Consider the following 23,738-nt stretch of genomic DNA (forward strand, 5'->3'; position numbering starts at 1 on the left):
AAAGAGTAAATGGGAGTGAGGTTGGTTAACATATGTTCAGTCCAGGGGGATGGCGGGATGAAAGGATGTGTTGGAGTGCAAGTTCCCATCTCTGCAGTTCCGAGGTACTGGTGTTGGGTGGAAGAAGCCAAATGGCACATATGGTGTAGCAGGTTCCTAGGTCCCTAGAATTATGCTGGAGGGCATGCTCCGCTACTGGGTATTGGACATCTCCTAGGTGGACAGTTCGTCTGTGCCCATTCACGCGCTCAGCCAGTTTAGTTGTCGTCATACCAAAGTAAAAGGCTGTGCAGTGCAGGCATGTCAGCTGATAAATGACATGTTGTCTCACATGTGGCCCCGCCTTGAGTTGTGTATGTTATACCAGTAGCGGGGCAGGAGTAGTTGGTTGTGGGGGGATGCATGGGGCAGGTTTTGCATCGGGGTCGGTTACAGGGGTAGGAACCGCTGGGTAGAGAAGGTGGTCTGGGAATATTGTAGGGTTTGACAAGGATGTTACGGAGGTTAGGGGGTCGGCAAAAGGCAACTCTGGGTGGTGTGGGGAGAATATTGTCAAGGGATGATCTCACTTCAGGGCTTGACTTGAGAAATTCATATCCGTGGCAGAGTAATTAGTTGACTTATTCGAGGCCAGGATAATATTGGGTGAAAAGGGGGATGCTTCTGTGTGGTCTGGGGGTAGTAACATTATTGTTGTGTGGGGAGGAATGTATTGCTTGGGAGATCTGTTTGTGGACAAGGTCTGCAGGATAGTTGTGGGAGAGGAATGCACTGATATATAATATAATAGAGGGAAACATTCCAAATGGGAAAAATATATCTAAAAACAAAGATGATGTAACTTACCAAACGAAACTGTTGGTATGTTGATAGACACACAAACAAACACACACACAAAATTCAAGCTTTCGCAACCCACAGTTGCTTCATCAGGAAAGAGGGAAGGAGAGGGAAAGACGAAAGGATGTGGGTTTTAAGGGAGAGGGTAAGGAGTCATTCCAACCCTGGGAGTGGAAAGACTTACCTTAGGGGGGAAAAAGGACAGGTATACACTCACGCGCACACACACACACACACACACACACACACACACACACACACACACACATATATATTCATCCGCACATATACAGACACAAGCAGGGTATATGTGCGGATGGATATGTGTGTGTGTGTGTGTGTGTGTGTGTGTGTGTGTGTGTGTGTGTGTGTGTGGCATACTGATCTGAACTATGCAGCCTTCAAATGGAAGTTTTTTGATCACTCCTTATTTTTCACCCTGCCACCTTGGCAATATGTACCGCAAATCATCAGACAGACGACCTTCCTGCATGCTTCGAGCATCCCCTCGTGCTGTTCCGAACCAATGCTAATCTTTGTAACTGTGACGAGCAGTGTGCAGATTGCACCTTTGTATCCCACAAAGAGGTGACAGTTCCCAGTGGCATGAATGGTTACTGTTTATTGACTGTCACTGAGTTGGTGAGTCATTTGGTAAATCAGATCTTCTGAAGGAAGATTTAACAAAAAGAGCACATCCAGGAAAGGATGAAAGCATGTCTAATTAACTGGAACACAAAATTAATAATTAGTGGTGACAAAGATCCTCTGCAATAAAAAATAATGTCCACTTACTTCATGTATTAGTCTTCAAGTGACAGAATATATGTAACTGTGTCCTTATTTACACTGATTAAACAATGTAAATTCCAGGTAGGAATATCAACAGTGCAGGGAAAGATAGATCACTATTTACCGTAAAGAAAACAAAGTTGCACACAGGCACAACACACAAGCAAGCACACTGCGCGCGCACGCACACACGCACGCACACACAGAGAAAAAAAAACTGCCAAGTCCAGCAGCTAGGGGCAAGCTGCTGGAGTTGGCAGTCATATGTGTGTGACATGTGCTTGCCTGTGTGTATGAATGTGTGTGTTTCTCTGTATCTCTTTTGCTGATGAAGGCTGTGGCCGAAAGCTTTGTGTAAGTGCCTTTTTAATTGTGCCTGTCTACAATGTAACATGTCTCCTTTACAGTAAGCAGCAATCTATGTTTTCCTATATTTTTCATTTACACAGATGTAATTAACAAATCAGAGACTATTTATTCCAGAGAAGTGACAGTTTGTTCATGACAGTTCAGCACAAATCTGATTTTTTATATACAGCAAGGCTACCTATAAATTATTCTGTGTGCCAGTGTTCATGCTGACTATAGGGATTCACACTGATCATGTGTAATTTGACATCTGGTCCTGTAAACTTACTTCTGCCCAACGTGAAAAATTCTCCAATCCACGTTTTGTAATTAACCTTAACATATCAAATAATGCACCCTTCAATATAACTGCTTATTGTCCACTTCCCATCACTCTATTCCCAATGTCAACCCAGCTGACCTCTACTTCTAATCCAAAAACCATGGTTGACTCAATGTTTGCTATTGCAAGCTATTGCAACACAAAAGTGCCAGAGGCACCAGTAATGATATATAATTAAAAATACTAGAAAGTAAGGCTCACCGGTTAGTTCATGCTATGACAAACACTACAAGTGTCTAAGACACTGCACTCTCACACAAGTACGAGGTCTGAATACATTCCAGTTACGATACACTAAACTATTTCATTCACGGTGGCAATATACATACTCTCTCCCCAATAAACAGAATAGTTATACCTCAATTGTTCACAAGTGTATATTATGACTCTTGCCACAGCTATGCAGTCAGTATGCCACAGGCGTGCCATAGAAAGGGATCAGGTTCAATTCCTTGTAGAGCCGGGAAATTCTGCTCGGTGGACAGACTGGAATAGGGTACACTCTGCTTGTAGTTCCAGCTGAGGAGCTACTCAAGTGAGAAGTAGTGTCTTCAACTTCTGGAAGTTGATAACAGCCTGGAGAGTTGTATACTGACCCCCTAACTCTCCATAGATATATAGTAGAGGACATCTCTCGAAGAGCATTGCGTGGTCTTCTGGGCCCAATGCAGAGTTCCTTTATCAATGTATATTGTATATCACCACTTGTACACACTCATCAGCACAGTACCATGTTGTCTCTTCACGTGGCAAATTTTTATTCCCTTGTTTCCAGATCAACATTTTTCCTCTTCTCTCTCTCTCTCTCTCTCTCTCTCTCTCTCTCTCTCTCTCTCTCTCTCTCTCTCTTTTTTAACTGTCATTACTTGCACCACACATATTCCACACAGTTTATGCTCACTCCTCACTCCTTCAATGATACTGCCCATCCTTCTCTAGTGTGCGAGTTGTCCCTGCTTTCCTGCGTGTTTGTTGGTTTAAACACCCTTGTTTCAAAAGAGAGTGACAGCTTAGATACAGTCTTGTCAACATTTTGTATTTTTATTTAGCAATTATTGTTTGAGCCTTATAGGCGAATGTCACAAGATATTGTCAACCACTGCATTCACTAGATTGGAATGGGGTTCATGGTAACTTATCAATTCATTTTTTAAGTTGCTGTTATCTTTTTCATCCTATCTTGGACTAGCTTTTCCATACTCCCACTCTATTTTACGTAGTCAAACAGTTATCTGCCCTTGCAAACTTGCTCCTTTACCACCAAGTTAACTAATACTGGGCAGCCTAACAGAAGTTCCAATATCCAGTCTTTCACCACAATTCACCTACACACACTTTTCACTCACTGATTTTCTTTTTTCAATGTCATAAATATTTTGCTTTCACAGACTGCTGTGCTTTGAACATAAAATTGTAGGAACATCTGCCTCACATGTCAGTTTTTTTTTTTTATTTATTAAAGAATATGCTCCTTGCTTATTCCTATCTGCTTCTGATACATTTCCATTCTCACTTTTATTTTGTTTTGATCCATTTCTTTTTTCTTTGATAGACAAGTCAAACAACAATGGCAATATGTTGCAGCCCCCTGTGTTTCACCCTACTTACTACGAACTTACTTTTCTTAGCTTCCAATTTCATTAGTCATTTGGTTTCTAAGATACTTAAATTAATTGTTTGACCCTATATTTTTATATCTTATTTTACCTTCGGTTGATAAAGGATTTCTGTTATGCTCACAAAGAGAGAGCTGATTCTTCCCACCCCCCACCCCCCTTACCATGTCCTGAAACAAACTTATCGCCAAGTAACTTGCAGTTTTTTTCCTATTATTAATCTCTTAGTCTAGTCATCAATTTAAAAGTGTCAGTTGTTGGTCCCATTGTCTAATAATTTGTACATTTATACATATGAAGTTCCAATTTTTATTTGGAACATATAGACTCTGATAATCATGAATCACAGTTCAAATGGCTCTGGGCACTATGGGACTTAACATCTGAGCCAAGGCAGGATTCAAACCTGCGACCGTAGCAGTCGCGCGGTTCTGGACTGAAGCGTCTAGAACCACTCGGCAACGGTGGCTGGTGAATCATAGTTACCATCACATGGACAGAAATACTGTGTTAACTTTATTACAACCAAGGGACATAGCTAAAAATGTCTTTACATAATTTCCAGTCCTGATTACTTTCCTCTAATTTAATCTCACAAATAGGTTAGTGTAACATGATGTTGACAGAGGCAAATTATATATACTCACAAATTATTTAGTTAGAGGTATCTGGTTTGTATGTCTTGGAGGGAGGAGGGTGCAAGCTGAAAACTTCAAGAAAAGATTACTCATTTCATACCTGCTGGATTCAACTGCAGTTTATCTCTTCCATATACCAACCACATACCTAATGTGCATGGCAAACAGTTTGAAAGTATTATTCTATACTCAGCATTTGGAACTATCAGTTCCTTCATGAGAGAGGAAAGAGGGATAAGTTTCTGAAGGTCTGAAAGGTCACTCGGACTCCACGACTAATGTGAGGACAAGAGGAACAAATGTGTCTATAAGAAGTTTTGGAATTTCACCTCCTGAAGGTAAAATACTGATCAGTCTGTCAGTCTTCTAGTAATTTTATGGTTTCCTCACATGAATTTTCACTTGGACACGATTATTCTATGTTTCATCACTCACCTGAGAGATATCTCTGAATTCCCAAAGAGACACACCTTCAAATTGCCATCAGCTGTTATCCGTAAACGGTTGCACGTGCCACAGAAGTGTTCACTCATTGAGGTAATAAATCCCACATGTCCCTTCAAGCCCGGGACATGGGATGCCTGCAAAAAGAAATTGTAAGAAAATAGCTACTGCTGTTGTGAATATACTATAAATGTGTTGCTCACCAAGTGGAGGAAGGAGAAAACGCGCATTAAGGGGAGTTTGAACGCCCTATCCTGACAATGTTAAATTTAGTGACTTAACTTCCCCGTATTTCAGGAACAACTGTAGCCATTGACAAGAAACTTTTACAGCACATTAAACTATATGTTCTGAGTCTTACAATAATTGCATTTCAGCCACTGCTTTTGGAAATACAATTTTTTAATTACACAGTTAAAATTTTGTGTACTTTTTTGTATGTTATTCTAAATAATTTTATTTATACATAACATTATGTTCTTCTTTTAGTTCGGAAGACTCAGGATACATATGTTATTACTCCCTGAAAATTTGAATTCGCTACTCGAAGTAGTTTCTGAGATTTAGGGAAAAATGCAAGAGAAAATGTAAATTTTCAGGAAGAGTTTTTAAAGTTTTAATAGACTGTTACTTAATATATGCTTAACATTTTATTTTTAGTCACTCAGAAGCACCCTGCACCATACTGTATATCATCCTCTTGATCTTTTTTAAGTTTTTTCTTGTTTTCTTCTTTCTGGACTCCGTAGTGGCCAACTGTGCTGCATACTCTGCTTTACCAGTACAAACCTTGTCCATCCATTCAAATTCTCTGATGCAGTTTGCTCCAGAATTAATTCCCATATGTTGTAGCACTTTCACGCTACCAATGCTGCCATCATTAAAAGCAATAACAGCATGACTGACCCCCACTTTAGTGTCTTCATTACAAGAAAAACATTTTTTGGTCTACATCTACATCCATACTCCTCAAGCCACCTGACGGTGTAGGGTACCTTGAGTACCTCTATTGGTTCTCCCTTCTATTCCAGTCTCGTATTGTTTGTGGAAAGAAGGATTGTCGGTATGCCTCTGTGCGGCCTCTAATCTCTCTCATTTTATCCTCATGGTCTCTTCGCGGGATATACATAGGAGGGAGCAATATACTGCTCGACTCCTCGGTGAAGGTATGTTCTCGAAACTTCAGCAAAAGTCCGTACCGAGCTACTGAGCGTCTCTTCTGCAGAGTCTTCCACTGGAGTTTATCTAACATCTCTGTAACGCTTTCGCGATTACTAAATGATCCTATAACGAAGCATGCTGCTCTCTGTTGGATCTTCTCTATGTCTTCTATCAACCCTATCTGGTACGGATCCCACACTGCTGAGCAGTATTCAAACAGTGGGCGAACAAGCGTACTGTAACCTAATTCCTTTGTTTTCGGATTGCATTTCCTTAGGATTCTTCCAACGAATCTCAGTCTGGCACCTGATTTACCGACGATCAACTTTATATGATCATTCCATTTTAAATCACTCCTAATGCATGCTCCCAGATAATTTATGGAATTAACTGCTTCCAATTGCTGACCTGCTATATTGTAGCTAAATGATATGGGATCTTTCTTTCTATGTATTCGCAGCACATTACACTTGTCTACATTGAGATTCAATTGCCATTCCCTGCACCATGCATCAATTCGCTGCAGATCATCCTGCATTTCAGTACAATTTTCCATTGTTGCAACCTCTCGATATACCACAGCATCATCCGCAAAAAGCCTCAGTGAACTTCCGATGTCATTCACAAGGTCATTTACGTACATTGTGAATAGCAACGGTCCTACGACACGCCCCTGCAGCACACCTGAAATCACTCTTACTTCGGAAGACTTCTCTCCATTGAGAATGACATGCTGCGTTCTGTTATCTAGCAACTCTTCAATCCAATCACATAATTGGTCTGATAGTCCATATGCTCTTACTTTGTTCATTAAACGATTGCGGGGAACTGTATCGAACGCCTTGCGGATGTCAAGAAACACAGCATCTATTTGGGAACCCGTGTCTATGGCCCTCTGAGTCTCGTGGACGAATAGCGCGAGCTGGGTTTCACACGATCGTCTTTTTCGAAACCCATGCTGATTCCTACAGAGTAGATTTCTAGTTTACAGAAAAGTCATAATACTCGAACATAATACATGTTCTAAAATTCTACAACTGATCGACGTTAGAGATATAGGTCTATAGTTCTGCACTTCTGTTCGACGTCCCTTCTTGAAAACGGGGATGACCTGTGCCCTTTTCCAATTCTTTGGAACGCTATGCTCTTGTAGAGACCTACAGTACACTGCTGCAAGAAGGGGGACAAGTTCCTTCGCATACTCTGTGTAAAACTGAACTGGTATCCCATCAGGTCCAGTGGCCTTTCCTCTTTTGAGTGATTTTAATTGTTTCTTTATCCCTCTGTCATCTATTTCAATATCTACCATTTTGTCATCTGTGTGACAATCTAGAGAAGGAACTACAGTGCAGTCTTCCTCTGTGAAACAGCTTTGGAAAAAGACATTTAGTATTTCGGCCTTTAGTCCATCATCCTCTGTTTCAGTACCTTTTTGGTCACAGAGTGTCTGGACATTTTGTTTTGATCCACCTACCGCTTTGACATAAGAGCAAAATTTCTTAGGATTTTCTGCCAAGTCAGTACATAGAACTTTACTTTCGAATTCATTTAACGCCTCTCGCATGGCCCTCCTCACATTACATTTCGCTTCGCGTAATTTTTGTTTGTCTGCAAGGTGTTGGCTATGTTTATGTTTGCTGTGAAGTTCCCTTTGCTTCCGCAGCAGTTTTCTAACTCGGTTGTTGTACCACGCTGGCTCTTTTCCATCTCTTACGATCTTGCTTGGCACATACTCATCTAATGCATATTGTACGATGGTTTTGAACTTTGTCCACTGATCCTCAACACTATCTGTACTTAAAACAAAACTTTTGTGTTGAGCCGTCAGGTACTCTGAAATCTGATTTTTGTCACTTTTGCTAACCAGAAAAATCTTCGTACCTTTTTTAATATTTCTATTTACGGCTGAAATCATCGATGCAGTAACCACTTTATGATCGCTGATTCCCTGTTCTGCGTTAACTGTTTCAAATAGTTCAGGTCTGTTTGTCACTAGAAGGTCTAATATGTTATCGCCACGAGTTGGTTCTCTGTTTAACTGCTCAAGGTAGTTTTCAGATAAAGCTCTTAAAAAATTTCACTGGATTCTTTGCCCCTGCCATCCATTATGAAAGTTTGAGTCTCCCAGTCTATATCCAGCAAATTAAAATCTCCACCCAGAACTATAACATGGTGGGCAAATCTACTCGAAATATTTTCCAAATTATCCTTCAGGTGCTCAGCCACAACAGCTGCTGAGCCAGGGGGCCTATAGAGACATCCAATTACCATGTCTGAGCCTGCTTTAACCGTGAACTTCACCCAAATTATTTCACATTTCGGATCTCCGTCAATTTCCTTCGATACTATTGCACTTCTTATCGCTTTAAACATGCCTCCCCCTTCACTGTCCAGCCTGTCTCTGCGGTATACATTCCAATCTGAGTTTAGAATTTATTACTGTTTACATCTGGTTTCAGACAACTTTCTGTCCCTAGTACTATGTGGGCATTGTGACCGTTTATTAATCAGAGCAGTTCTGGGACATTTCTATAGATGCTCCTGCAGTTTACTATTAGCACATTAATATTGTTATTCCCTGTTGCATTTTGTCTATTTCTACCTTGTCGCATCTCAGGAGGTGTCTTGTCGGGCCTAGGGAGGGAATTCTCTAACCTAAAAAACCCACATGTGCACTCCACACATACTCCGCTACCCTTGTAGCCGCTTCCTGCATGTAGTGCACGCGTGACCTATTCAGGGGGACCCTACTTTTCTCCACCCGATAGCGGAGGTCGAGAAATTTGCACCCCAGATCTCCGCAGAATCGTTTGAGCCCCTGGTTTAAGCCTTCCACTCGGCTCCAAACCAGAGGACCACTATCGGTTCTGGGAACGATACGACAAATAGCTAGCTCAGATTCCACCCCGCGAGGCTTTCCGCCTTCACCAACTCCGCTAACTGCCTGTACGAACTGAGGATGACCTCTGAACTCAGACGGCAGGAGTCATTGGTGCCGACATGAGCAACAATTTGCAGTCGGGTGCACCCAGTGCTCTCTATCACTGCCGGCACGGCCTCCTCCACATCTCGGATGAGACCCCCGGCAAGCAGACAGAGTGAACACCGACCTTCTTCCCCGACCTTTCCGCTATTTCCCTAAGGGGCTCCATCACCCGCCTAACGTTGGAGCTCCCAATAACTAATAAACCCCTCCCCCCCATGTGCCTGCTCGGACCTTGCTGAAGGAGTGGCCACATGTCCACTCACAGGCAGAACGGACGGTGCCACACGGCCAGCCTCCACACTGACCCTCCGCCTCGTGCGCCGCGAATGCCACTGAACCCGCCACTCCCCTCGGGAAGAGGGTGGCCCAACCGCGCCCGGTACCCGCAAAGATGTGTCGACAGAAGGGTCAGTGGGTGAAGCATGTAACACCTGGGGTGTACCATGCAACGCACCAGACTCCCCACTGCCGCTACACTCCAAGGCTACAGCCTGAAGACGGCTAATCGCGGCCATCAACACGTTCAGCTGTTCGCGAACAGTGGCCAGCTCCTCCTGTGTCCGTACACAGCAGTCACACATCCTATCCATACTAAGAAATCAATTTACTGTAGAGAGTTAATCAACTTATAACTGGACTGCTAATTCACTAAAGGCGGCTGATAGTTGACTAAACTGTGGTTACTAGACACTTCCTGTAGAAAACAATGAAAATAGCACTACCTGTCTCTGGACTGTATTCAAAACAAACACTAGCACTACTGGCACTATGGCTGACTAAACGGAGTCTCTCTGACTGTATTCAAAACAAACACAAAATCTATGGAACACTATTACTAGCACTCGACAATTAAAGCTTCCTAAAAGCAAAAACACACGGAAGAAGAAGTGACAAGTAAGAAAAATAGAGTTAATACTTAAACTAGCGTAGCTCGCTGCACAGCAGACGTGACGCAGATGGCAGTTACGATGACACTGACACTATAAGATTATTGAACGACTCATTGGGATTTTGAGTCTGACAATGCAGACACTTCTTCAATAATTCAGGATTGCCAGGTCTCTGTAAACAGGTTTTATGATATCCGCAACTGCTGCTGGGATAGAATGTTTATGGCTGTATGACCTGTTTGAGTACTGGGCATTGCGGTAATTGCACCATGAACCAGATCCAGGAGGGCAAAGATGGTGTACTGGTTTATCATCAGCTGACAGTCTCTGGAAGAAGGTAGCCCATACTGCCTGCTTCATTTTCAACAAATCCTCAGTATTATTTCTAATGGCAATCTCATAATACTGTTGTAGTTCATCAATCATTTTGTCTGTCAGCCTGCTTCTTATGGTCTTACCACCTGAAAGTTTCTTGTCTCTCAAACTTTGTTTCAACTTCCTCAATCTGGTACCCATCCTCTTCTGGACATGACCAACACATTCCATTTCTGTGATAAGCTTCTCACCATAAGGCTGAGTGGCTACTACACTGTTATATGCATTTGAGTCTGCCTAACCTAAGAACTTAGTGTAACACACTCACCTTTAGTTTACAGATCGATTATAAATTTCAACAGCTGCACAGGCCTCCGTACGACTAGTTGTCCTTCATAATTTCTGTCACAGATATGCCCTTCTTCATTCCCTGATTTATACTTATAACAATGTTTGGTTAAAATCTGGAAATCTATTAGCTTTCCAGTATCCACACTGGTCACTGTAGCAACAGAATTCTTAGAACTGCAGCTGCGCTTCTACCAAGTGCCCCAAAAGCTACTGAAATGTCAATCATACCATCGTTTATTTCAGCAGCTTCATTTGCAGCACCCTTAATTGACTCACATGCAGCAGATTTCACAGCAGCTCCAATAAATCCTGCATACTTGTCCATTTTACAAAGTGGGCGTGGCATATACATCATGACACACATTGTTTCTGCTGCAGTGTGTCCTTTGCCAATAGCTCTCAATCCATAAAACCACCTAACATTTATTTCAAAATAATTATCTTTACCCTTATCAGAATTCCAAAATGAATGAGTATATTTACAACTGGCAGAATTAATGATAAGTTTCCTGGCTTGTCCATTTGATACCTCAATGTCTTCATGTAAACTAACTGGCCCTCCACATACATACAGCACACACATTCACATAACACCCCTGTTAGGATGTGTAAATGTATCAGAATATAACCTAACCTACCGTTTACGTGAGTTTTGTTTTGAGATAACTGTGTTATCACTATGTTTCATTTTAATCTTCGAAGCACTAATGGGTGTTTCGCTAGATACTCATGAGTTTGCCAGTATTTCATTGTCTGTAACTTCACACACCACATGCTGAACACAATGTTTCTCTTTATTCAAAACTTTATTACCATGAAACCCACATTTCTTAAAAACACTTCATTTTGGAGTCATACTTTCTGAGAGATTTACCAGTCTATTCGTCACTTTTCCTCGGAAAAACGTTAGCACTTCGATATACAAAGCATGTTTATACTATGAAAAGATACGATACTATTTTTGACAGTGCTACCAATACAAACACATAATTTAACCTTCATAACACAGCAATCCACAGCTTTCTACAGGGTGGTCCATTGATAGTGACCGGGCCAAACATCTCACGAAATAAGCATCAAATGAAAAAACTACAAAGAACGAAATTCGTCTAGCTTGAAGGGAGAAACCAGATGGCGCTATGGTTGGCCTGCTAGATGGCACTGCCATAGGTCAAACTCATATCAACTGCATTTTTTAAAAATAGGAACCCCCATTTTTTTATTACATATTCATGTAGTACGTAAAGAAATATGAATGTTTTAGCTGGACAACTTTTTTCGCTTTGTGATAGATGGGGCTGTAATAGTCAAAAATGGTTCAAATGGCTCTGAGCACTATGGGACTTAACTTCTGAGGTCATCAGTCCCCTAGAACTTAGAACTACTTAAACCTAACTAACCTAAGGACATCACACACATCCATGCCCGAGGCAGGATTCGAACCTGCGACCGTAGCGGTCGCGCGTTTCCAGACTGTAGCGCCTAGCACCGCTCGGCCACTCCGGCCAGCTGCTGTAATAGTCACAAACATGTAAGTATGTGGTATCACATACCATTCCGCCAGTGCGGACGGTATTTGCTTCATGATACATTACCCGTGTTAAAATGGACCGTTTACCAATTGCGGAAAAGGTCGATATCGTGTTGATGTATGGCTATTGTGATAAAAATGCGCAAGGGGCGTGTGCTATGTATGCTGCTCGGTATCCTGGACGACATCATCGATGTGTCCAGACCATTCGCCCGATAGTTACATTATTTATGGAAACAGGAAGTGTCCAGCCACATGTGAAACACCAACCACGACCTGCAACAAATGATGATGCCCTAGTAGGTGTTTTAGCTGCTGGGGCAGCTAATCCACACATCAGTAGCAAACAAATTGCGCGAGAATTGGGAATCTCAAAAACGTTGGTGTTGAGAATGCTACATCAACATCGATTGCACCCGTACCATATTTCTATGCACTAGGAATTGCATGGCGATGACTTTGAACGTCATGTACAGTTCTGCCACAGGGCACAAGAGAAATTACGGGACGATGAAAGATTTTTTGCATGCGTTCTATTTAGCGATGAAGCATCATTCACCAACAGCAGTAACCTAAACCGCCATAATATGCACTATTGGCCAACGAAAAATCTACGATGGCAGCGACAAGTGGAACAGCAGCGAGCTTGGCAGGTTAATGTATGGTGTGGCATTAAGGGAGGAAGGATAATTGGCCCCCATTTTATCGATGGCAATCTAAATGGTGCAATGTATGCTGATTTCCTGCGTAATGTTCTACCAATGTTACTACAAGATGTTTCACTGCATGACAGAATAGCGATGTACTTCCAACATGATGGATGTCCGGCACATAGTTTGCGTGCGGTTGAAGCATTATTGAATAGCATATTTCATGACAGGTGGATTGGTCATCAAAGCACCATACCATGGCTCGCACATTCACCGGATCTGACGTCCCCGGATTTCTTTCTGTGGGGAAAGTTGAAGGATATTTGCTATCGTGATCCACCGACAATGCCTGACAACATGCGTCAGTGCATTGTCAATGCATGTGCGAACATTACGGAAGGCGAACTACTCACTGTTGAGAGGAATGTCATTACACGTATTGCCAAAGGCATTGAGGTTGACAGACATCATTTTGAGCATTTATTGCATTAATGTGGTATTTACAGGTAATCACGCCGTAACAGCATGCGTTCTTAGAAATGATAAGTTCACAAAGGTACATGTATCACATTGGAACAACCGAAATAAAATGTTCAAATGTACCTACATTCTGTATTTTAATTTAAAAAACCTACCTGTTACCAACTGTTCGCCTAAAGTTATGAGACATATGTTTGTGACTATTACAGTGCCATCCATCACAAAGCGAAGAAAGTGGTCCAACTAAAACATTCATATTTCTTTACGTATTATACGAATATGTAATAAAAAATGGGGTTCCTACTTAAAAAAACACAGTTGATATCAGTTTGATCTATGGCAGCGCCTTATAGCAGGCCAACCATTGCGCCAGCTGGTTTCCCCTTTCGAGCTAGACAAATTTCGTTCTTTGTAGTTTTTTCGTTTGACACTTATTTCGTGAGATATTTGGCCCGGTCACGATCAATGGACTACGCTGTATATAAAAAATTACCGATTTTATTAGGTCTTGAAGTAATGCATGTAAAAATTTTAACATTTTCAACTGGTGTAGATAATATTTTAGAAAATAAAATAAAATACTTCCCACGCAAGTTTATAAGTAATATACATATCATTTTATTTGGAAAATTGCAAATTTTATAATCAGATAAAAACCCGAAAAAAAGAACAAGAATGTTTTCCGCTTCTAACTCCCCTTAAAGTTACGGAAATGTGCAAGCTTTCAGAGCCAGTGGCTTCTTCTTCTGGCAGAAACAATGAAGGGGAAGGAAAAGGGAAGAAAGAAAAGGATTGTCAAGGTTTAGGAAATGGGGAGAGTTGCAGAAAAGCTGCAGAGAAACCCAGGCCAGGACAGACTTACTGAATGGGATGAGAAATATGTAACTAAACCAGTCCATCTCTCATACCACCAGCAGATGTGAAGTATTCTTGTGATTGGTAGTAAGTCATAAACATTAAATTATTTTCAATGTACGTTCATATGTAATACTGCACGTACCTTTGAGGTATCATTGGGCCCATTGGGAAGAGGATCAAAATCAGGCCACTGCTTTCTAATTATTTGGAGCATTTCACTAAATGAGACCATCTTCCCATCATTCCATTTGTTGCCGCTGAAAGGCATGTACTCGATAAATCTTACATCAACATTTTACTCTTTTGTTAACTCCACAAAACTGCACACTTCATCTTCATTAAAATCTCGCATTACAACACAATTTATCTGTGGAAGAAAGACACCATTAAAAACTTGGTATCAGATAAAGCTTGGTTTAAACAGAGTTTGAAAGACTTTTCGATAGGCAACTCATCCTACTCTATAGATGAATATCTTAACAGTGGCTGTTAGGCGAGCTTAAATAAGAATGTCTGTTAGATTTCAGTTCTGAGAGCACTTTGTCATAACAGTCAAGATTATGTACTTTTTGTTTGATAAATTTATTAATAGTGCATAACAATGTTTCAGTCTGACAGCGTATCAATTCTGAAAATATTAGCTGTTCCAGTTTGTATTGTATTCACCTAGTTTGACAATCTCCTGACAAATGATGAGGGTATTCAAATGTTTTATATTTTTTGTGTTATACTTTCTGGCATGTTACTCACCCATGAGAATCATCTCATGTTTTGGGTCTTGGAACAAAAGCTGAATCTAATCTAATCTAACCTACAAAATAATGGTTCTACAAGTCTGTAGTTATATTTGTATACCTCACTGATTCTGTTAAATTAATCTTTTTCTCTCTTTTTAGAGAATGTGGGAATTTATCTTAGCATGCCAAGCTGTTAACCTTCTTAACAATTTACGAAAATTAAACTACATACATCTCCAATCTTTTTCCCCACTCCAACGCACACATCTTTTGCTGAAGGTATTATTTTAACTATTACATTAAATTATGAAGCTTTCTTGAAACTGTGCTGCCATTTGTGAAACAAAGTTAAAAGTGTTCTCAAGATAAAAGGTCTTCATAAAAGGAGCATTTAGTATCTGTGCAGGTGGTAACACTGACAGCCTTCATATAAACAAGCCCAAATGATAGAACATCCTTATTTACGCATACACGCAATGGCAGAAAAAAGGAAAAGAGCACACCTTTCATTCAAGCATTGAATATATAAACTGATGAGACAAAACACTATGACCTCCTGTTTGATAATGTGTTTGTCCACTGTTGCAACACAATACAGCAGTGATTTTGTGTGGGACAAGTTCAACAAATTTCAAGTATGTTCCCAGCATTATGTGAGGTATGTTCCCAGCATTATGCAGCACCGCATGTCTAAGCACAGGTCACGTAATTCCCATAAATTGGAGATCAGTGGTTTCTGGGTGCAGAACTGGTATCTGATAGCATCGCAGATGTATTCCATCAGATTCAGAAGGGGTGAATTTGATTCTGGCCTCTTGACACTGAAAGTCATATTGTTGAAACATGTCACCTTCATTAGGGACAGGGTGCGGACAGTGCACAATAATGTTCACACAGAACAAAGCTGTTATGGAGCCTTCAGTTACTACCACAGGACCCACAGAAGACCAGGTGAATGTCCTCCATAGCATAATATTGCTCCCACTGGCCTACGTCTGTAGCAAAGTGCACCTTTCAAGCACCAATTCACTCTGTTGACAGTGTATGTGCACAAAACCGTCAAGCAGGTGTAATGCGAAACACGAATGATTCAACCAGATGACACATTTCTATTGATTCACTGCCCAATCTCAATGCTCCTGAGCCACAGAAATTGTAATTCAACAGTGTTGTCAACATGGGAACATACAGGGGTTGTCTACAGCAGAGCCCTATGTTTAACAGTGTGCAATGAATGGTGTGCTCTGAAATACTCGTGCTTGCACCAACACTGTGTCATCAGACCTGCCACAGAAATTAGCTTCCTCAGCTGAATGTCATCTTTTTCAAAGGAACCATCCCAGCATTTGTCTTAAATCATTTAGGGAAATCGAGGAAAAGCCAAATTTTGGTGGCCCGATGGGACTCGGGTCCGTTGTCCTCTCGAAGGCAAGTCCACTGTCTGACCACTGTGGTGGCATGACCTAGTCTTAATTAAGCCAGAAAATCCTGGGAAATGCTGACATACTTATTGATTTAAGATATAACAATTTAAAACAATCCTTTCATGAATTTCACTACAATTTTCTGCTCTTTTGAAAAAAAATTCTTTTGACTGTTTTGATGTTGTTTAATATGTTTAAATAATGATGGCAGTCTCTATAAAAGGGCAGTTTGACTTTTAAGTTTAGTTATACTGTTTTGAACTACATCCTTCATCTATTTGTCCACCCAGAAGTGCTATAGGATATAACTTGAAGACTATGGTGAGGTGGTGGGGGACAGTCATGTGTTGAGAAGGAGGTGCTGCCAGAAATGAAGCGTGACACTGCATACAGGGAGAATAAAAATACTCTATTCCATATTCATTTACAATCTAATTCTGGCCCCCATATGGTTTTACTTTTCTCCAATAAGAAAAAAAGAAATTGTCAGTAACTGTCTTTATAAGGTCTTAAAAGGAAACAAACAATAGAAAATCTAGGCTGGAATAATGACCATATTATAAAAAAGATACATTGCTATTTACTGTATACAGGAGATGTTAGGTGACAGACAAGCACAACAAAAAGACTACTAAACACGTAAGCTTTCGATCAGAAAGTCTTCTTCCAAAGTGGACAAAACACACACACACACACACACACACACACACACACACACACACACACACACACACACACGACCGTTGTTTCTCCCATGATGCGCAGTTGCTCCCAGTCTGGTCCTAGCAGCCAGAGACAGTGGTCATGTATGTGTGATCTGCATTTGCGTGTGTGTGTGTGTGTGTGTGTGTGTGTGTGTGTGTGGGAAAGGGGGGGGGGGGGGTTTGCACCAAAAACTTACGTGTTTAATAGGTGGTTTTTTTTTTTTTTTTTTTGCCCCCCACCCCCCTGCCTGCAACACAACATCTACACTATACAGTGAGTGCCAATCCATCCTTTTCATAATACTGTCATTACCACCTTGCCAAGAGGCATATTGTGGAGTAATCCAAAGGGCTCTACTAATTTGTACAAGAGGAAGGAGAGCACAATCTCAATGTAAGTTTTTAGAAAACTGGTACGTGCATTACTTCTGCAAACCTGTCAGAAAGGACACGGTATGCACTTCATTCAGCAAGATGAGTAATAAACAATATTAGCAATACTGCATCAAACTTGTTCACTTTCATCTTTGGATTAAACATTCGATTTCAGAGAGTACAGAATTTGGCAGAATCAAATTTTGGGGATATGTGGAACTGGGACAATGGCATATTTTTTACCCATTCAACAAACTAAGCACTGCTGATTGCTACTTTTATTGTGTCTGCTGCTGCAATGCATATATGAAACTGTAAGTGCAGCATCTATGATGGAATAAAATGTTATACAAATGAAACAAGCAGGCACAGTGAAATAGAGTAGTATGGCTCATCATTTCGGTCTCACAGATTAGCAGGTGTTGACTTGAAAGATAATACTTAAGAAGTTGAATCCAAAGGAGAGGATGTACCGTATTTACTCAAATCTAAGCTGCTCTTTTTTTCCGGTTTTTGTAACCCAAAAAACTGCCCCCGGCTTAGAATCGAGTGCAAAAGCAAGTGGAAGTTCTGAAAAATGTCGGTAGGTGCTGCCACAACAAACTTCTGCTGTCGAATATATGTAGCGCTACAGCCGTGTACCGCAAGTCTCTAGAGGAACGGAGGGTTCCAAATGATTGGAAAAGAGCACAGATAGTCCCAGTCTTCAAGAAGGGTCGTCGAGCAGATGCGCAAAACTATAGACCTATATCTCTTACGTCGATCTCTTGTAGAATTTTAGAACATGTTTTTTGCTCACGTATCATGTCATTTCTGGAAACCCAGAATCTACTATGTAGGAATCAACATGGATTCCGGAAACAGCGATCGTGTGAGACCCAACTCGCCTTATTTGTTCATGAGACCCAGAAAATATTAGATACAGGCTCCCAGGTAGATGCTATTTTTCTTGACTTCCGGAAGGCGTTCGATACAGTTCAGCACTGTCGCCTGATACGCAAAATAAGAGCCTACGGAATATCAGACCAGCTGTGTGGCTGGATTGAAGAGTTTTTAGCAAACAGAACACAGCATGTTGTTATCAATGGAGAAACATCTACAGACGTTAAAGTAACCTCTGGCGTGCCACAGGGGAGTGTTATGGGACCATTGCTTTTCACAATATATATAAATGACTTAGTAGATAGTGTCGGAAGTTCCATGCGGCTTTTCGCGGATGATGCTGTAGTATACAGAGAAGTTGCAGCATTAGAAAATTGTAGCGAAATGCAGGAAGATCTGCAGCGGATAGGCACTTGGTGCAGGGAGTGGCAACTGACCCTTAACATAGACAAATGTAATGTATTGCGAATACATAGAAAGAAGGATCCTTTATTGTATGATTATATGATAGCGGAACAAACACTGGTAGCAATTACTTCTGTAAAATATCTGGGAGTATGCGTGCGGAACGATTTGAAGTGGAATGATCATATAAAATTAATTGTTGGTAAGGCGGGTACCAGATTGAGATTCATTGGGAGAGTGCTTAGAAAATGTAGTCCATCAACAAAGGAGGTGGCTTACAAAACACTCGTTCGACCTATACTAGAGTATTGCTCATCAGTGTGGGATCCGTACCAGATCGGTCTGACGGAGGAGATAGAGAAGATCCAAAGAAGAGCGGCGCGTTTCGTCACAGGGTTATTTGGTAACCGTGATAGCGTTACAGAGATGTTTAATAAACTCAAGTGGCAGACTCTGCAAGAGAGGCGCTCTGCATCGCGGTGTAGCTTGCTCGCCAGGTTTCGAGAGGGTGCGTTTCTGGATGAGGTATCGAATATATTGCTTCCCCCTACTTATACCTCCCGAGGAGATCACGAATGTAAAATTAGAGAGATTAGAGCGTGCACGGAGGCTTTCAGACAGTCGTTCTTCCCGCGAACCATACGCGACTGGAACAGGAAAGGGAGGTAATGACAGTGGCACGTAAAGTGCCCTCCGCCACACACCGTTGGGTGGCTTGCGGAGTATCAATGTAGATGTAGATGTAGATGTACACAGGCATGCTTCGTAGGCACAAAGATAAATACTGGCGCCAAAACCTCTGCGTCAGTAAATAAATTAAAAAAAAAGGTGGAAGACAATTTTCATACATTATCCAACGAAGTAAATACAAATTCCGTATTGTTCATCTTCGAATGTAGCAGAACTTCAATGTATTACGAAAATCCGACTGGCAAGACTGTTTGGGATGTTTGTCAATATGGCCAACTCTGCGTTCTGAATTTTTTCCTACCTGTGAGAAGAGATGGTTGCTAATAGGAACCTGATGAAATGTGAATCACATGCAGTATTCTCTTCATCATAAGAGTAATACGAATATAAACATTTTGCCACGTATTCTTTCGTGTTTGCTGCTATCTTATTTAAATCCTGTCTGCCTAATAAACTATGAAACTAGAGTGAGACAACAGCAAACGCGGAAGAATATACATATCGTGTCATGTTTATATTGGTATTATTCTTATGCCTAATAGTGATACAGTCATAAATGAAGCACGGCAACTGACTAGATTTTTAAATCTAAGATGACTCTAATTTCTGTGCAGAATTTGATGTACTAAAGAAGCGGCCGCAAAGATTTTCAAATGGAGAAAAATTTTCGCCTAACTCTCGTTCAGAACATGTTCTATCATACACAGTCTACTATTTGGTTCTTGTTGATCATTATCAAAGAAAGCAGCAGAGTAAGTAACAAGAAATAGTAGTCTCTTGCCATTGTTCTGCTAATGAGATGATTTCTCTCTCTTTTTTTTTTTTTTTTTTTTTTTAATTGTAAGCGGCGGTAGCATGCACAAAACCAAGCCATGCCGTGAGCGACGACAGGCCGCAAACACGCACTATCAGAATGCGACTAACAATGCATGACACAGTACAGTAATGCATTTTCAGCTTAGAGTGACATAAACGCCTATAACAAGGAAAACGGCACTTATCAGATCAAAGCAAAATAAGCAATCGATTCAAACCAGACGAAGCACGTGAAAAAGGAAGGGTACCAGTATAAATACGGAGGAGCGCCTGACGCATAGCAGAGGCTACCTGGTAAAGCTTAACTGCTAAGCTTACGACTCGAACCAAACTACTGTAGCTGTATCGTCAATCATTCGACCTAAGTTGTGTCTCATATTACAATGGACCGACTTTGTTTCGATTTGGAGGTGCGGCCTAAAACTTTTCTCTCCCCTTGAACTTCGAGTCTCAAATTTCAGGTGCAGCTTAGATTTAGGATTTTTTTTTTTTTTTCCTTCCTTTATTTCGAGTCTCATTTTTCAGGTTTGAGTGCGGCTTAGATTTGAGTAAATACAGTAGGTGGTATTTCAACTAATTCTAACTATGAAATAAAACAAAGTACAGCAGGGAGCTCTGACGAATCAAACAGCAGTGATGAAGATTCTGATGAATAGGAAAGTATGAGTTAAGAAATAAGATGCTACTGAGATCGTAAATTTTTGTTGTGTTGATGAATCTCTTAACAAACGTATTCAAAAATGCACTGAAACATTGGCACATGTAGTGTTGGGAGGTGATAAACTGTCATTACTGTTAGAGGAGCTCCGTATTTCTTGCTGTTCTACTCCTACATGACACTGTATCTGAAGGTATAGAATGAATCTTCACTGGCTAGAGAAATGGGTAACACAATTTTACAAGTCTCTGCTGCCATGTAACCTCTTCAGGGAAATCATGACTGTACTAAGATTCAGTTTGTGGTTGACAAGGTCAGAGTCATTAAGAAATGCAAGGCAGCTACCATGTCAGTCCTAGAAGAGAGAGACGTAGCAAACTGTCAAAGCATGTTCATTCCCGGTCCATATGTTTGTGGTGATGTACTAACCAAGTAATACTGAAGTGTGATCCAAGTCACACAAATATGGCTTTAATAATAACCTCCGAACAATATGCCTCTAAGGACTCAACAAGACACAGAACACTGATGTGCACATTACAAACTAGAATCACACAGAGAGTCAGTCAGCACTGTTCCATGCTTATATATGTGCGCGTTGCCAGCAGATGGCACGGCAGGGACCACACTGCACGCTTGGCTCCCAGAGACGGCCTCCAGCAGCCAGCCTGCAATGATCAGTCGGTGACCAATTTAAAGACGCATGTATGGCAACACCACTCTCGGTGCACTCACACTGACACGTACTAGTAGCACGATACAGCAGTGATTAGTAGTAGTACCCCTCCTGTCTTACGGGCCTTTTATCTGGCTCTACAATTTACTTTCCTGGACCCACACAAATGCCTGATCCTCCTAATTCAATTTGCTCTGCAGACTATTTAAAATTCATAACGAAAAAGGAGCCACAATTGCACTTTGTGTGCCAGTTACTTTCCAATACATTGGCACCAGCTGATCTTATTTAAGAACACTCAACTTTCGTAGCCATACTTACAGCACATCCTTTGCTTCCTGGCCTAAATCCAAGTTAACTCTCAGCCCCCCTCCCCCCCCTCCCCCCCTCCCCACACACACACGCCCCTCCCCCCCTCTCCCCCCCCTCCGAATCAGCTAGTTGTGTGCTGTTATCTCACGTCACACCCTAGTCTATGAGTGCCCAGCTGTCTGTCGCCTGACTCCTCTACCTGCACCCCTAGCTAGCCCACAGATGGCTCCCCACTCTCCCACGAGCCACTAAATGCTTCCCTCCAAACCCCTCCCATCTCTCTCCATCCCTCACATTGCCTCAACCCACCCCATCCTACCCCACTCTAAAGCCCCACCTCGCTCCAGAACACTCACCATGGGCCAGTAAAGAGCTGGCAGTTGAGCGACCACAACATAAGGAGACATGCGCATGTGAGTGTGTGTGTGTGTGTGTGTGTGTGTGTATGTGTGTGCGCGCGCATGTTTTCCCTACAGCTAGAAAAAGAAAGTGCATTCTGGAAGCTCGCCAAGCACCGTACCTTTTAGTTTGGAAAGTAGAAGATGAGGTACTGGTGGAAGTAAAGCTGTGAGGACGGGTCGTGAGTCGTGCATGGATAGCTCAGATGGTAGAGCACTTGCCCACGAAAGGCAAAGGTCCCAAGTTTGACTCTTGGTCCGGCACACAGTTTTAATCTGCCACGAAGTTTCATATCAGTGCACACTCCACGGCACAGTGAAAATCTCATTCTACATACCTTTTGTTCATGTGCCTATCGATGAGACAGTGCTTCTGCCTTTTGGTGAGCCATCTCCTTTATTCCTAAATAATTCGTAATTTTCAACAGAAACTTTCCGTACGTTATTATTGCATCCTACATTACAATATGCAATTTCCACAATATGTGGTCATCTGTGAATATAATGGGGGTAACAACTGTAGGAGACCAAAAACTGACTTCAGTAGGCAAGTTCAAGTTATTGTATGCTGCAGTAGTTATGCAGAGGTGAAGAGGGTCACACAGGATAGGCTAGCATGGGAAACTCCATGAAACCAATCTTCAGATGGAAGATCACAACAATAAAAACATTTGATTCAGCATACACCAGACTCCAAACAGCGTACACAACCTGTATGCTCAGAAACACAGAAAATCATATTGGTTACATCAGCAGGAAACTTCAGCCCATAATTGTTATGGAACACTGCGGTGATTTTGTTCATTAATAAAACCCAAAACTGGGGAGTAATAAGAGAGTATTGTTGTAACATCTTATCAACCTGGTTATCTAAATACATATTAAGAAGACTGGTAAAGTGTTATTTTAAAGCGCCACGAAAGTATTTGAGCAATGTATAAATTTAGAGAATCAGTGCATAATATTGAAAGCCTATCTACATTATCTATATCTGCATGACTAGTCGGTAATTCACAATTAAATGCTGGCAGAGGGTTCAGAGAACCACCCTCAACCTATTTATCTACCATTACACTCCCCTACAGCATTTGAGGAAAAACAAACACTTCAATATTTCCGTACAAGCTCTGATTTCTCTTATTTTATTACAATGATCATTTCTCCCTATGTAAGAGGGCTCTAACAAAATATTTTCACATTCGGAGGAGAATGTTGATGATTGAAATTTTAAGAACCTGCTCCAGCAAAATGCTTTTGCTTTAATGACTGCCACCCCCATTCACATGCGATATCTGTGGCATGCACTTTCCTGTTTCCCAATAATACAAAATGAGTTGCCCTTCTTTGAACTTTTAAATGATGTCCTCTGTCAGTCCTACCTGGTAAGGATCCCACACCATGCAGAATACTCCAAAAGA

At 41.3% G+C, this 23,738-nt stretch overlaps 1 pseudogene; it reads right to left on the reverse strand.

The window, feature by feature from the left end:
• LOC124742268 overlaps window positions 1-23,738 on the reverse strand; it is a 61,528-nt pseudogene that overhangs the window by 24,934 nt on the left and 12,856 nt on the right.

This window comes from Schistocerca piceifrons, unplaced genomic scaffold (genome assembly GCF_021461385.2).
Source record: "Schistocerca piceifrons isolate TAMUIC-IGC-003096 unplaced genomic scaffold, iqSchPice1.1 HiC_scaffold_2281, whole genome shotgun sequence".
NCBI classification, from domain to species: Eukaryota; Metazoa; Arthropoda; class Insecta; order Orthoptera; family Acrididae; genus Schistocerca; species Schistocerca piceifrons.